General features: G+C 42.7%; 1 protein-coding gene and 1 pseudogene across 6 annotated transcripts in view; one reads left to right on the top strand and one right to left on the bottom strand.

The window, feature by feature from the left end:
* LOC126335539 (inward rectifier potassium channel 4-like) overlaps positions 1-13,917 on the top strand; it is a 1,139,778-nt gene that overhangs the window by 974,695 nt on the left and 151,166 nt on the right. The window lies entirely within an intron of this gene.
* Positions 12,790-12,907, bottom strand: LOC126337137 (5S ribosomal RNA; annotated as a pseudogene).

Below are 13,917 nucleotides of genomic sequence, written 5' to 3'. Positions count from 1 at the left end.
GCAAAACACTTTAGAGCAGAGCTAACGAGTGTTAATCTTTCGACATGAGTATCAGAGTGAGAGGAACATGTGTACGTGGAGGGATTAGGCGGCGGCGAGGCGAGTAGCGGCTGCTGGCACGCAAGATTTGCGGCGCCCGCAACGAGCCGCTTCCTGTGTTTTGTCGCGGCGCTGGAGCCGCCGCCGAGAAGCAGCGCCGCCTCACTCTGCCTGTGCCTCTGTGAGCTCCTCCAGGCGGGGACAGTCCGAGGGCCGTGCCCGCAGCTGGCCCAGGGCAGCCGGTAACTGCTCGTGTGCGGCACCCGAACAAGTTCGTTACAGGATCAAGAAGTTCGTGACAGGCAGAACGCAGCGCGTTATCCAGAGCAGAGAGTCACACTCAACAAAAGTAAACTACGGTGTTCCATTAATACACTACTGGCCACAACAATTGCTGCACCACGAAGATGACGTGTTACAGACGCGAAATTTACCAACAGGAAGAAGATGCTGTGATAAGCAAATGATTAGCTTTTCAGAGCAAAACGGATCGTGCAGCCACGTCTCGATCCCTGAGTCAGTAGATGGGGACGTTTGCAAGACAACAATCATCTACACGAACAGTTCGACGACGTTTGCAGCAGCATGGACTATCAGCTCGGAGACCGTGTCTGCGGTTACCCTTGACGCTGCATCAGAGACAGGAGCGCCTGCGATGGTGTACTCAACGACGAACCTGGGTGCACGAATGGCAAAACGTCATTTTTTCGGATGAATCCAGGTTCCGTTTACAGCATTATGATGGCCACATCCGTGTTTGGCGACATCGCGGTGAACGCACATTGGAAGCGTATATTCGTCATCGCCATACTGGCGTATCACCCGGCGTGATTGTATGGGGTGGCATTGGTTACACGTCTCGGTGACCTCTTGTTCGTATTGACGGCACTTTGAACGGTGGACGTTACATTTCAGACCCGTGGCTCTACCCTTCATTCTATCCCTGCCAAACCCTACATATCAGTAGGATAATGCTCGACCGCATGTTGCAGGTCCTGTACGGGCGTTTCTGGATACAGAAAATGTTCGACTGCTGCCCTGTCCAGCACATTCTCCAGATCTCTCACCAACTGAAAACGTCTCGTCAATGGTGCCCGAGCAACTGGCTCGTCACAATACGTCAATCACTACTCTTGACGAACTGTAGTATCGTATTGAAGCTGCATGGGCAGCTGTAACTGTACACGCCATCCAAGCTCCGTTTGTCTCAATGCCCAGGCGTATCAAGGTCGTTAATACGGCCAGAGGTGGTTGTTCTCGGTACTGATTTCTCAGGATCTATGCACCCAAATTGTGTGAAAATGTAATCACATATCAGTTATAGTATAATATATTTGTTCAATTAATACCCGTTAATCATCTGCATTTCTTCTTGGGTTAGCAGTTTTAATGGCCACTTGTGTATTATACTTTGAATCAACGTGGATTCCGGAAAAACAAATCTTGTGAAAACTCTCTCTCTTCACCCAGAGCGTTATAGACAAAGGCGCCGAGGTTGATGCAGTTTTGCTTGCATTCCGCAAGGTATTCCATGCAGTTTTGCCCTTTCGTTGGATGAACAGAATACGAGCTTACTGAATATCATATTAGATTTGTGACTGGATTCAGAACTCAACAAGCCCTTGGTGGCGGAACAAAATCGAAATATATAAGGGTAATTTCATGAGTGTTAACAGAGCACTACGGTTTACAATTTACTTTAATGAAACGGATTTCGTTGGAGGCTCCATGACGCAAATCGTGAATGTTGCTGTTCTTTATTGGAGGGCTGCGTCGACAGAAGACTAGGGAAATGCAGAAAGACCTGCTGAGAATCGATGATTAAATAAATATATTATATACACTGAAGAGCCAAATAAACTGGTACATCTGCCTAATATCGTTAATGGCCCCCACGAGCACGCAGAAATACTGCTGCAGGCAGTTGACATCATGAATGCTGCATGGCTGTCCACAAATCCGTAAGAGTACGAGTGGTTGGAGATATCTTCTGAGCGGCACGTTGCAAGGCATTCTCAGAAGAGTGTACCTGGAGTCACTCTGCAGCAATTCTGAACCTGTGGGATGTCGCTTTGTCCTTCTGGAATTTCCCGAGTCTGTCGGAATGCACAATGGATGTGAATGGATGCAGGTGATCAGACTGCATCCTTACGTACGTGTCACACTCGTATCTAGACGTATCACACGTCCCATATCACTCCAACTACATACGCTCCACGCCATTACAGAGCCTCCACCAGATTGAACATGCAAAGTCCGTGGATTTATGATATTGTCTCCGTACCCGTAAAAGACCATCCGCTCGATACAATTTGAAACAAGACTCGTCCGACCAGGCAACGTGTTTCCAGTCATCAACAGCCCAATGTCGGTATTTACGGACCCAGGCGAGGCGTAAAGCTTTGTGTCGTGCAGACATCAAGGGTACGCGGTTGGGCACTCGACTCTAAAAGTCCATATCGATGATGTTTCGTTGATTGGTTCGCACGCTGACACTTGTCGACGGCCCACCACATGAAATCTACAGCAATTTGCCGAAATGTTGCACTTCCGTCATGTTGAACGATTCTCTTCAGTAGTCATTGTCCCTTTCCTGCAGAATCTTTTTCCGGCCGCAGCGATGTCGGAGATTTGATGTTTCCTGATATTCACGGTACACCAGTGAAATGGTCTCACGTGAAAATCCCCACTTGATCGCTACCTCTCGGATGCTCTGTCTCATCGCTTGTGCGCCGACTATAACATAACGTGAGCACTCCGTTTTCAGGCCACAAGTGGCCCATCGGGACCATCCGACCGCCGTGTCATCCTCAGTTGAGGATGCGGATAGGAGAGGCGTGTGGTCAGCACACCGCTCTCCCGGTCGTTACGAAGGTTTTCTTTGACCGGAGCCGCTACTATTCGGTCGAGTAGCTCCTCAATGGACATCAAGAGGCTTAGTGCACCCCGAAAAATGGCAACAGCGCATGGCGGCCCGGATGGTAACCCATCCAAGTACCGGCCACGACCGACAGCGCTTAACTTCGGTGATCGGACGAGAACCGGATAACATTAAGTTGACACTGACTTAATTCTTGATAACCTGCCGTTTAGCGGCAGCAAGGGACCTAATAACTGCGTCAGATACTTGTCTTATATAGGCGTTGCCGACTGTATCGACATATTCTGTCTCTTTACATATCTCTGTATTTGAATACGCATGCGTCTACCAGTTTCTTTGGCGCTTCAGTGTATAAGCGAATAGTCGACCAACAGGACCACTACTGTTCGATTGGACTACTGGTGACAAATCACTGGAAACAGTACCTACCGTAAAGTACCGAGGAGTAACCATCCGGAGCGACCTGAAGTGGAGCGACCACATAAAACTAATTGTAGGAAAAACAGTTAGGAAACGTAATTTATTCACGAAAGAAATGGCGCTTTTCATCATGGGATCGCGTAATCTGCACAAGAGCGTAATGGAGATGCTGTACAAATTCCAGGAAAAGGCGCTACAAGAGAGGCTTTGTGTATCACAGAGAAGTTTGCTGATGAAATTTCAAAACCGCATGTTCAAAGAACAGTTGGTAAGTATATTACTTCCGCCGACGTACGTCTCGTGAAATGATGATGAGCCACGCACCGTAAGGTGGCTTGCACAGTATGTAGCAGTAAGTTTTAGCTGTAGACCAAGTAGACGGCTATTAGTTACAGAGTCGTATTTTCGCGGATGACACTGAGTAAATCTCATCTTACACAAACTCTAGTAACACTGAACAATGTAAAATTTTTCAATGCGCAAAACTCAGGAAATAATATCCTATAACTATAATGGCGATGAGTCACAATTGTGATCAATGAATTCATACTGGAGTATACCATTTTACGGAAAAGACAATCATAAGCAGCGGAAGTGTGACCGGACTGATTTTGATTGTGTGAATCATGACATTATGTTACAGAAATTACAATTCTATGGTATAAATGGAATAGCATATGAGTGATTTAAGTCATACCTATACAACAGGAAACAAAAAGTTTCTTTATATTGATGAAGTGATTTAAATAAGTTTGCCACTTCATATAACTGGGGTGAAATCACATTAGGTGTTCCACAGGGTTAAATCATTGGTCCCCTTCTACTCTTCATACATGTGAACGACCTCCCTGAACTGACACTGTTTGATGATGGTACAAGTATCGTTATTAATCCAGTAAAAGAAACTCCAATAGAAAATGACACAAATAAGGTCTTTGGAAAAGTAATTAATTGGTTTTCTGCAAATGGGCTTGTTCTAAACTCTGAAAAAACACAGTACATCCAATTTTCTGTTGCAAAAAGTACAATTCCTTCTACAAATATAACATCTACATCTGCATCTACATGGATACTCTGCAAATCATATTCAAGTGCCTGGCAAAGGGTTCATCGAACCACCTTCACAATTCTCTATTATTCTAATCTCGTATAGCGCGTGGAAAGAATGATCACTTATATCTTTCCGTAAGAGCTCTGATTTCCCTTATTTTATCTTGGTGATCGTTCTTCCCTATGTAGGTCGGTGTCAACAAAACATTTTCGCATTCGGCGGAGAAAGTTGGTGATTGGAATTTCGTGAGAAGATCCCGTCGCAATGAAAAACGCCTTTCTTTTAACGATCCTGTATCGTTTCTGTGACACTCTCTCATATTTCGCGATAATACAAAAAGTGCTGCCTTCCTTTGAACTTTTTCGGTATACTCCGTCAGTCCTATCTGGTAAGGATCCCACACCGCGCAGCAGTATTCTAAAATAGGACGAACAAGCGTAGTGTAGGCAGTCTCCTTAGTAGGTCTGTTACGTTTTCTAAGTGTCCTTCTAATAATACGCAGTCTCTGGTTAGCCTTCGCCACAACATTTTCTGCGTGTTCCTTCCAGTTTAAGTTGTCCTTAATTCTAATACCTAGGTATTTAGTTGAATTTATGGCTTTTAGATTAGACTGACTTATCGCGTAACTGACGTTTAACGAGTTCCTTTTAGCACTCATGTGGATGACCTCACACTTTTCGTTATTTAGGGTCAACTGCCACATTTCGCACCATTCCGATATTTTTTTCTAAATCGTTGTGCAGTTTGTTTTTATCTTCTGATGACTTTATTAGCCGATAAACGACAGCGTCATCTGCAAACAACCAAAGACGGCTGCTCAGATTGTCTCCCATATCGTTTATATAGATCAGGAACAGCAAGGGGCCTATAACGTTACCTTTTGGAACGCCAGAAATCACTTCTGTTTTACTCGATTGCAATCATAATAATGTCCAATTTTGAGGATACAGAAATTAGTAAGCTAAATAGTTTGCACACTTTCACTCTCTCGTGTCATACGGAATAATATTTTGGGTTAACTCAACACTTAGACTAAAAGTATTCATTGCTCAAAAGAAAGTGGTTAGAATAATGTGTGGGGTTAATAGTCACACATCTTGTAGGCATCTTTTTAAAAGATTGGGAATTCCGACAACAGCCTCACAATACATCTACTCACTAATGAAATTTGTTCTCAACAAAATGGACTAATTTAAAAACGACAGTGATATTCATGATTATAATACCAGAAAAAGAAAGACTTACACTATCCTTTTCTCAACGTATCTTTGGCACAGAAAGGGGTAAAATATGCTGGTGCAAAAATTTTTGACAAATTACCAGATGAAATAAAATGTCTGACAGACAGCAGTAATAGCTTCAAAAATAAATTGAAATCATATCTCCTGGGCAACTCCTTCTATACCATAGATGAACTCTTGAATAAATAAATCTATTAATCTAGTATATGCATGTTGTGCCATTTAAGGGAATGGGGTAAATGATAGAAATATTGATCTTTAACAATATATATATACTAGAAAATAGCAATATATATATTAGAAAATCTTGTGTGATATATGCATCTCTTGTGCACTTGACACGTTCCATATCATAACGGCTTCTGTACCGTGCGACTGATCAATGGAACCCGCAACCAACTAACTAACTATGTCAGCTTTGTTGTGTCACAAATCGCAACTAAGCACCGAACTGGTCTGTCTAAATCAAGTGTTTAAGACATTCTCCAGAATACTTTGAAGCAAAGGAAAATTTGTTCAAAGTCTGTCACGCGAACATTGAATCCGAAACAAAAACCAGCGAAGCGCGCGCGCCTGCCGCATCTTGATTGGAATTAAAAACGCGGACAGTTCTTTTCTAGAAAAAAAAATCGTCACAGGCCACCAGACCTAATGTTATCTATACGCTCGTACCACGAAAGAAAAAAATAATGGGTCACTGACGGTTCGCCGCGACCGAAGGAGGTGTGAAGGTGACGTACAAGTTGATCAAGACCCCAAAGACATCTCTGACAGTTTCATATCGTTGTATGAACATTCTGTATACGTTACACTCAAGTAGTAGGGGACTACGTATAACACCTGAAGCAATAAACCACCATCTTATCTTCTGTCTGTTTCTCATAAATCCAGTCTCAAACGTTTTTGGACTGACAGCGTATACTACAGCTCTCTACGTTTCGCTTTTGTAGGGACTGCCAAGAAGATTTTAGAGTGATTACCTTATGTATACAGGCATCTAAGAAGTCCTTCTTCCCGAGCTCCATACGCTGATGGTAAAGGAAGAAACATTAATATGTCGCTAACACATTGGCGATCTGGGATGTGAGATGTAAAACCAAACACTTGGTTATTGTTGTTTCTGTGATGAATGGAAGCACTCATTAGAACCGTGATGACTCTCGATCGAGGGAAGTCGAAGAAAGCGAGGCGGTTATCGAGTGAATGTACGTGATACTTCTATAAAAGACGTCAGCTTTCAAAGGAAATGAAGTGTACTGGAAGAGCGAATGCTTGTTGCCAACTGTCAAGGAAAATATCGGAGATTAGAGATTAATAGCCCATACAAGATTTCAGTGTACTGATCACGCAGATAGAGCGGATAAATTTGGCACAGCGAAGGTTCCAAACGTTTATGACGCCGAGGACCAGTGTCTAACACACGATACCAAGAATTGGACAGAGGGTCCTAATTTCTGAAATGGAGAGCTCCGTATTTGAATGACACGCCCAGGGGAACGTGATAGTATTGAGTTAACAGCAGTTAACGGAAGTCCCCATGTGCAACAATGAATACATGGAGCGGCAGAACTAAATCCACTAATTGAACAATCAGAACGGCAGAGATTCTAGAGGAACACTTGCCGAAGAATAACAGAAACAAAACATTTAAATTGTGTCCTGTACAATACGTTCAGCTCACGCTAAGACTTTCGTGCTGGACATCCTCACTTCAATTAGAGACGTTATATTAGAGATGCGTTAGACGAGAGACGTTTGGTGCTTTTACGATCTGTAGAGTGACTGGCTGTAAGAGCACCAAGCTGAAAAGCTTCACTGCAAGCCCAGACATGCAAACCCTAGAACCGGTTCGGCCATCACTTGCTCCATTAGCCACAACTACTCGACAGCAGTCCATTCAAGCCTGTCAGCGCTGCTCAGTGCGCAGTAATATCAACTGTAGACGTAAATGGTGAAGTCTCCCAAATTCCAATAATTCAAGAAGACTCAAACCTCGATAGAAAGAAGAAACTCGGGTTGGGAATTAATTCCATTAAATTTCAATTTTACTATCGTTGCCACAAGTATGTTGACGACATTTTCAAGATGTTCAAAAAATTTCTAAGGTGTTTGTCAGTCATCCAGTTCATCGTTTAATAGAGCCTGAAGCCTCCAAGTCGCTGAGTATACCAAGTAGGAGATAGTCAATGGTGGTAGGAGAACTTTTAAAAATCTTGATATCCCTGTGCCATGTATATAACTGAGCACTGAGCACTCTGAGTTCAAAGTCAATCGCTAGACTTTGATTTGGAACGAACGTAGTTCAGATACCCGTCTCTCGATTCCCATATGTGTTTTTCAAATTTCGATTAAATCTCTTGAATGTAGGGATGGTTCCTCCCACTAGGCTTCTAATGTTTAATTAAGCTAACACCGCTTTCGTAATGATCCAGACGTCGACGATAACTGCCTTTCTTCTTCGTTTGAGTCTTTCGAAACAAGTGGCACGAGTTCTATTACGACAGCCGATGTATGTCGCTGCTGACCATCTCTGCACACAAAAATTAACGTGCATTACGTTACGTCTGGGACTGTCTTGAGTGTACCATGTCAATGGCAAGTAACTGATCCCAGGCGCATTTATTCGTTATCGTACAGCTATCGGCGTCAGCAACCCGGGACTAATTCTGCACAGATCCAGCTGGGGCTGTTCTTCTCAGTACTCGACGCCTCATCACTCATCCAGTTACCTCCCCCCCCCCCCCCCCCGTCCGCCCCTCCCCGCTCTCAGCCTGTTTCCGTTGACATTGATGTATTGTCACAATTAATCATGGTCACAATATTGTTTCGCACCCATTATGGAACCATAACGTTACGAACGCACATCAGTGGATCCTATATTCTTCGTTTGTCCTTCTATTGTTTAGTTTAAGCATTTTCAGTTGCTGTTAAATGCATTTCGACAAGTATCGTTTACTCGTTAAGGCCAATGTTCTCAGGAAAAAAGTGCTTGAAGTTGTCACTTCTAATTGTCGAACATCCAGTGCTACTTTGTAGCATAGAAGTCTATTGAACCCAGAATGAACAAAGCCCGGCAAACATATTTTACTGTTTTGCTGTATTGTTTTTTCACGGCGTTCAAAAAGCAGGAGTTCATTCGCCTTTTAATTTATTTTTGTTCCTTTTTGCGATCATTAGGTCTGATGTTCCAGTACGGACCGACTTACTCTTTTCAAGTACTTATATTTATGCCGGAATGAAAAAAGTACATTAGCAGCCCAAAAAGCTTAAGTCCATCCTCTGCTCTCGTTGGTTGCACACCGCGTCTTGTACACGTCCACCGCGGCGCTTGAGGTCACAGCACCAAGTTATATCAGAAGATGGGCGTGTAAGAGCCCGAAACCGGTCGTGTGTTAAATAAAAGAACCTTACAACTGTAGAGGTATTTTCACCTTTTGTTTTATTTAAAAAGCTTTAAGAGTACTCGCATAAGAAATTCGGAGGATTTACTTTTCAGCACGCTCTTGTATCTTTCCGCCTTAGTTCTATGATTTATAAAATGGCAGTTTCATATTAGGGAAATACATTTTGCAATTTGGATTTGTAGGGGGGACTGAGAATTATAGAGACATTCTATTTTCATTTTAGGTTCGAGAAAATGACACGACGTTTGCTTCAGAAGTACTAGAGGCGATTCCTACACCTATGTATATGTAAATGTCCTGCGAGTCGCTGTATACTTTACTGCAGCAAATATTTGCGCCATTACTGGTCGCTCCCATTCGTGTTTCTTTGGCGACTGGCGATGTATACGAACAGATGACCAGATGGTCTCCGACTTAGTCAGCCCGAAGCCTCTAAGAGGCACCACACTCAACACTTTTTCGAATCTGGGGTGAGACTAGCAGCTGGGAATGAACCCAGGACCGCCAAGGTACTTCAGCAGTCCTCGGCGGATCGTCTAATTCTTCGCAAGCAGGACTCGAATCGATGAATTACTGTGTTGCAGTCTTCTTTAGAAATCTTTTTATTTGCTAAGATCGCAAGGATAGATATAATGATTACTAGTTTCCACCTGTTAAATGGCTATCTTCAGATCATCTAATAGAGATTAGTGTCTCCATCGACTAGTGAAGCAAGACGATTTTGTAACAATCGTGTTCATTATTTCAAACCTCAATTTTTTACTTCTGAATAGGAAACACGATTGTGGCAAAGCGACTTGCTTCAGTAGTCGATTTAGACACTACTTTCCGTTGTATGATAATTTAACTAATCGACACTAGTAATCAAAGCATCAATCCTTACGATTTTGGCAAATAACTGCTACACTATAATTTAGGAACGCCTCCTACAACACTGACAATGTCAGGTAATTACTACGAATTTTTTTGTCTTGCATTTGTTTAAGGTGTCCTGATACTGTGGACTCCGCATGAGTCCGTCGTTGCTTACGTTGATGACGCTTGGACTGTGAAACGATTAAATATTCAGGTGCTGCTGATAACGTTGGGTGGCCTGATATACAAATGCAAGTGCGTGTGGTTTGCCATTGGTGCTCGACAGCTGTGATAAATAAACTGACCTCTGGTCGGACGGGCCAAAAATAAATGAGTGTACGCCTCTGCACGCGCCCTGCCCACCTTATCTCCCTCTTACGGTTTGCGCAGCAAATACACGCCGGAGGCTATGGAGTTATTTCTCTTTTGTATTTTTGCCATTATCTATACGTATGAAACAACATTTACCCTTCTTTGCAGCTACATAATTTCCCCTAGCATCGCCATAAACTTGAACCATATGAAATAAATCGATTGGTTGCAGCACAAGCAACTCTGCTATTGATTCCTCTCAATTTGCTCTTCACACGGAATTATTGAGAACATCAAACTAATAATTAATAATTGGAGGACAAAATCTTACATCCATAACTAATTTTTTAATTAGTTCCTCATTTCGCGGCCCCTTTATATTCACACTAGATATTTAATGGAAGAGACCGAATCCAGGATCGTAATGTTAGTAGCTAATCGAATACTAGAGAAGTATTTCATATTTAACTCGACTGAGTATTCTTGCTCTAATGATGCAAAGTGAAAAGAAATATATAACATCTCAGCACCGTAAAAGGCAGCAAACGGAAAGTAATGTAACAATTCATCAGCAGATATGACGCTCGTACATCCTGATAGGTCTGCAGAGAAACAGGAAAAACCAAGCGGACTTTTTTTTTTTTTTTTTTTTACTGTGCTGCGTCATGAAATGTCGTCTGCAGTCGTTGTACATCCAGGATTCCCTCAACCCATCACTCCTCTTGCATCACCGCTGTTAACGTCTTCAGAATAACCTTGTTTGTAATCTTACGTGACCGAAGTTCAAGATGTTATTAAATACATCTGTTGTTGCACATTTCCCTTGCGCTTTTTTTCCTGTAAGATTTCTAACGTGAAGAATTATGCACAGTTGTTACGTAAGGTAGGTAAATGTGCCAATCATTATGATGGCTGTTCACACAAGTACAGTGGAGATGTCCTGTTCTTCCTTCTGCCTGAGGTGGAAACGGCTAGTTCTGAATTTCTGAATCTGCTACTTAATCAACTCGGATATTAAGTTGGTGCCTCGATCTGTAATTATTGTGTGGAGAATGCCAAACTTTAATAACGAATTGTTCATCATAGCATGTTTCACTGTGCTCGCTTGTTAACTTGGGATTGTAATTATTGCGATATAATGTGGAAAGTGCTATTTTATGTTTAACAAGTAACGGTTACCTGTTGATTGGACCCAAAATGTCTCTCCCATCATTTCAAATGACTTGGATACCGCTGGACATTGCAGTGGTACTCTTTGATACCTGAGACCAGCACATTGTGCACACAGTGTAAATAGGTCGATTTACTTCCTCTTCAGCCTCCACCAGTATTCTTCAGGAATTCAGTGATCAGTTTCCCTTCATTCTCCATGTCATGCTAATATATGGTTGTGTACTTCTCTCATTATTTCGTCTTTCAAAACTGCAGGTACCCTAACACGTAACCTATGCTTTGTCACCCTACACAAAAGCCCCTTATATGCCAGTAAATGCAGCTGTATCCTAAATAACTGGCAGTACATGTCAGCAGTCTGTGCTTTTTGCCACTCAGCCACTCCCCTGCAAAGTGCTTATATGACCTCAATCTGTTTGCTGAAGCCATTGCTATTGTTACGTTCCCTGCTGTGTTTTTGTACTATCTATTAATCGAATTCATTCTACTTTAATGCCCAATGGACTAATCTACTTGTAAGATTTTTCAGACCCAGTATCCACTTATTGCTGCATTGTCCATCAAAACTTTGAATTTCCTAACATAGAGGTAACAATGAAAATGGGCAGTGCCATAAATGACACTCAATATTCTGTTCTCTGTGGTTCAGTAATTCTGTTCAGCTTTATTCAATCTTCTCGACACATATATTGCTGGGTATTCTTTCCTATCTGTAACCTGATATGCAACACAGCCAGTCACCAGACTGCCTGTGTCAGAGGATGAGATAAATTCTTCTTGTAACCTGGAAGTATTAATACCTGGCTAATCGTTAGTTTCTCATTCTGTTTCTCGAATGCAACCTGATTGTCAGTTGACCACCGTAAGTTCACATTTCTTTCAACAAAAGAGTCAACAATCTAACAAATTCATGAACACTTTGATAAATTCTCTAAAATACGAACACAGTCCTACAGACGATTGCAACTGTTCCGTTGTTTGCAGCTGTAGAGAATCAAGGGCAACAAATATCAATCCTGGATCAGTATTTCCAGCATATTGGTAATCACATGACCTAGATAGCTTACCTCTATTGATACAAAGTGACATTTTTCAGTACTTGATGTTAAACATGCTGTGTGCAACATCTTCAACACTTCCTTCAGTTGTTAAGTGTGCTTGTCTAGATCTTTAGAAAACACAATAATATTTTCTAAATAGATCATATTCTAGCACTCCGTCGTCAGGCCACAAGTGACCCATCGGAGCCATCCGACCGCCGTGTCATCCTCAACTGAGGATGAAGATAGGACGGGCGTGTGGCCAGCACACCGCTCTCCCGGTGGTTATGATGGTTTTCTCTGACCGGAGCCGCTACTATTCGGTCGAGTAGCTCCTCAGTCGGCATCACGAGGCTGAGTGCACCCCTAAAAATGGCAACAGCGCATGGCGGCCCGGACGGTCACCCATCCAAGTGCCGGCCACACCCAACAGCGCTTAACTTCGGTGATCTGATGGGAACCGGTGTATCCACTGCGAAAAGGCCGTTACCAGATCATATTCTGCCATGGTTTAAAGCCCCTAAACACAGCATTCAGTAACGTATGGAACATGGCTGGTACATTTCTAAAACTGTGTGGAATCTGCTAAAACTGATAATGATCCCATGCAACAGTAAACGTGGACTTCTGTAACCACTTCCAACTCTTGTGGAGAAATATTTACATTGACCTAGATTGTTCAGAGTCTCCCGTTATGTTCAGTATAGGATGTGTATCCTTGACCGTTGCATTTAGATATTAGTAATTGCAATAAAATTTGTGTTTCTTTGTTCTCTCAGATGACTTCTTTGAAACAATGATTTTGGCTACTTCCCGTAGAATATCACTCTCAATAACTCCATGAGCCAACTACTGACTGATGAATTCATTCATTTCAGGCTGCAGGTTGCCAAGGTATTCTGTACTAGTGTACCATTTCCAGCAATATCTGGTCGCAGCTTAGCCTCCCAACAGGCAATGGGAGCTTATTCGCTATTGGGATTCTAAGCTGACGCAGAGGTGTTGCCTGGCAATGGTACACTAGGACTGCACAGATCTGCCAGACGTGTTACCATAGTTGCCATATCTGGCTTATCCATTCCTTTTAAATACTTCACCTCCTCACGTAAAGCAGATGCACCGATGGTTTGCTTGCGGCACAAGTCTCCACATGACCCATCCAAATCGTCCTCATTCCGCTCGGTCACAGCGGCCGTCCCTTCATTATCAGCGAACCTTGCAACAATGTATCTCCTGCAGCTGTCGTACCCAGCTGGAACTACGTCCCACTGGGTTTGAAAATATGCCTCGAAAGATCAATTTTTGCATGATGCTCAGTCAGAAAATCTGTTCTTAGGATTATGAAACACACCTCACTGACACGGAGTAATACTTCCATAAGTTTCTGAAAATTCTTTGCTCCAGTACAGGAAATGAGAAGCGCTATCACTAATATGATTCCACATCAGTGTTCCCTACTCCATGTAACCTGTATCATGGGGACGTCAGTCTCTTCCTATTC

Source organism: Schistocerca gregaria, chromosome 2, assembly GCF_023897955.1.
Source record: "Schistocerca gregaria isolate iqSchGreg1 chromosome 2, iqSchGreg1.2, whole genome shotgun sequence".
In the NCBI taxonomy this organism is placed as follows: Eukaryota; Metazoa; Arthropoda; class Insecta; order Orthoptera; family Acrididae; genus Schistocerca; species Schistocerca gregaria.
Note: the sequence above shows the minus strand (reverse complement) of the source record. Positions and strands in the feature narration are given on the sequence as shown.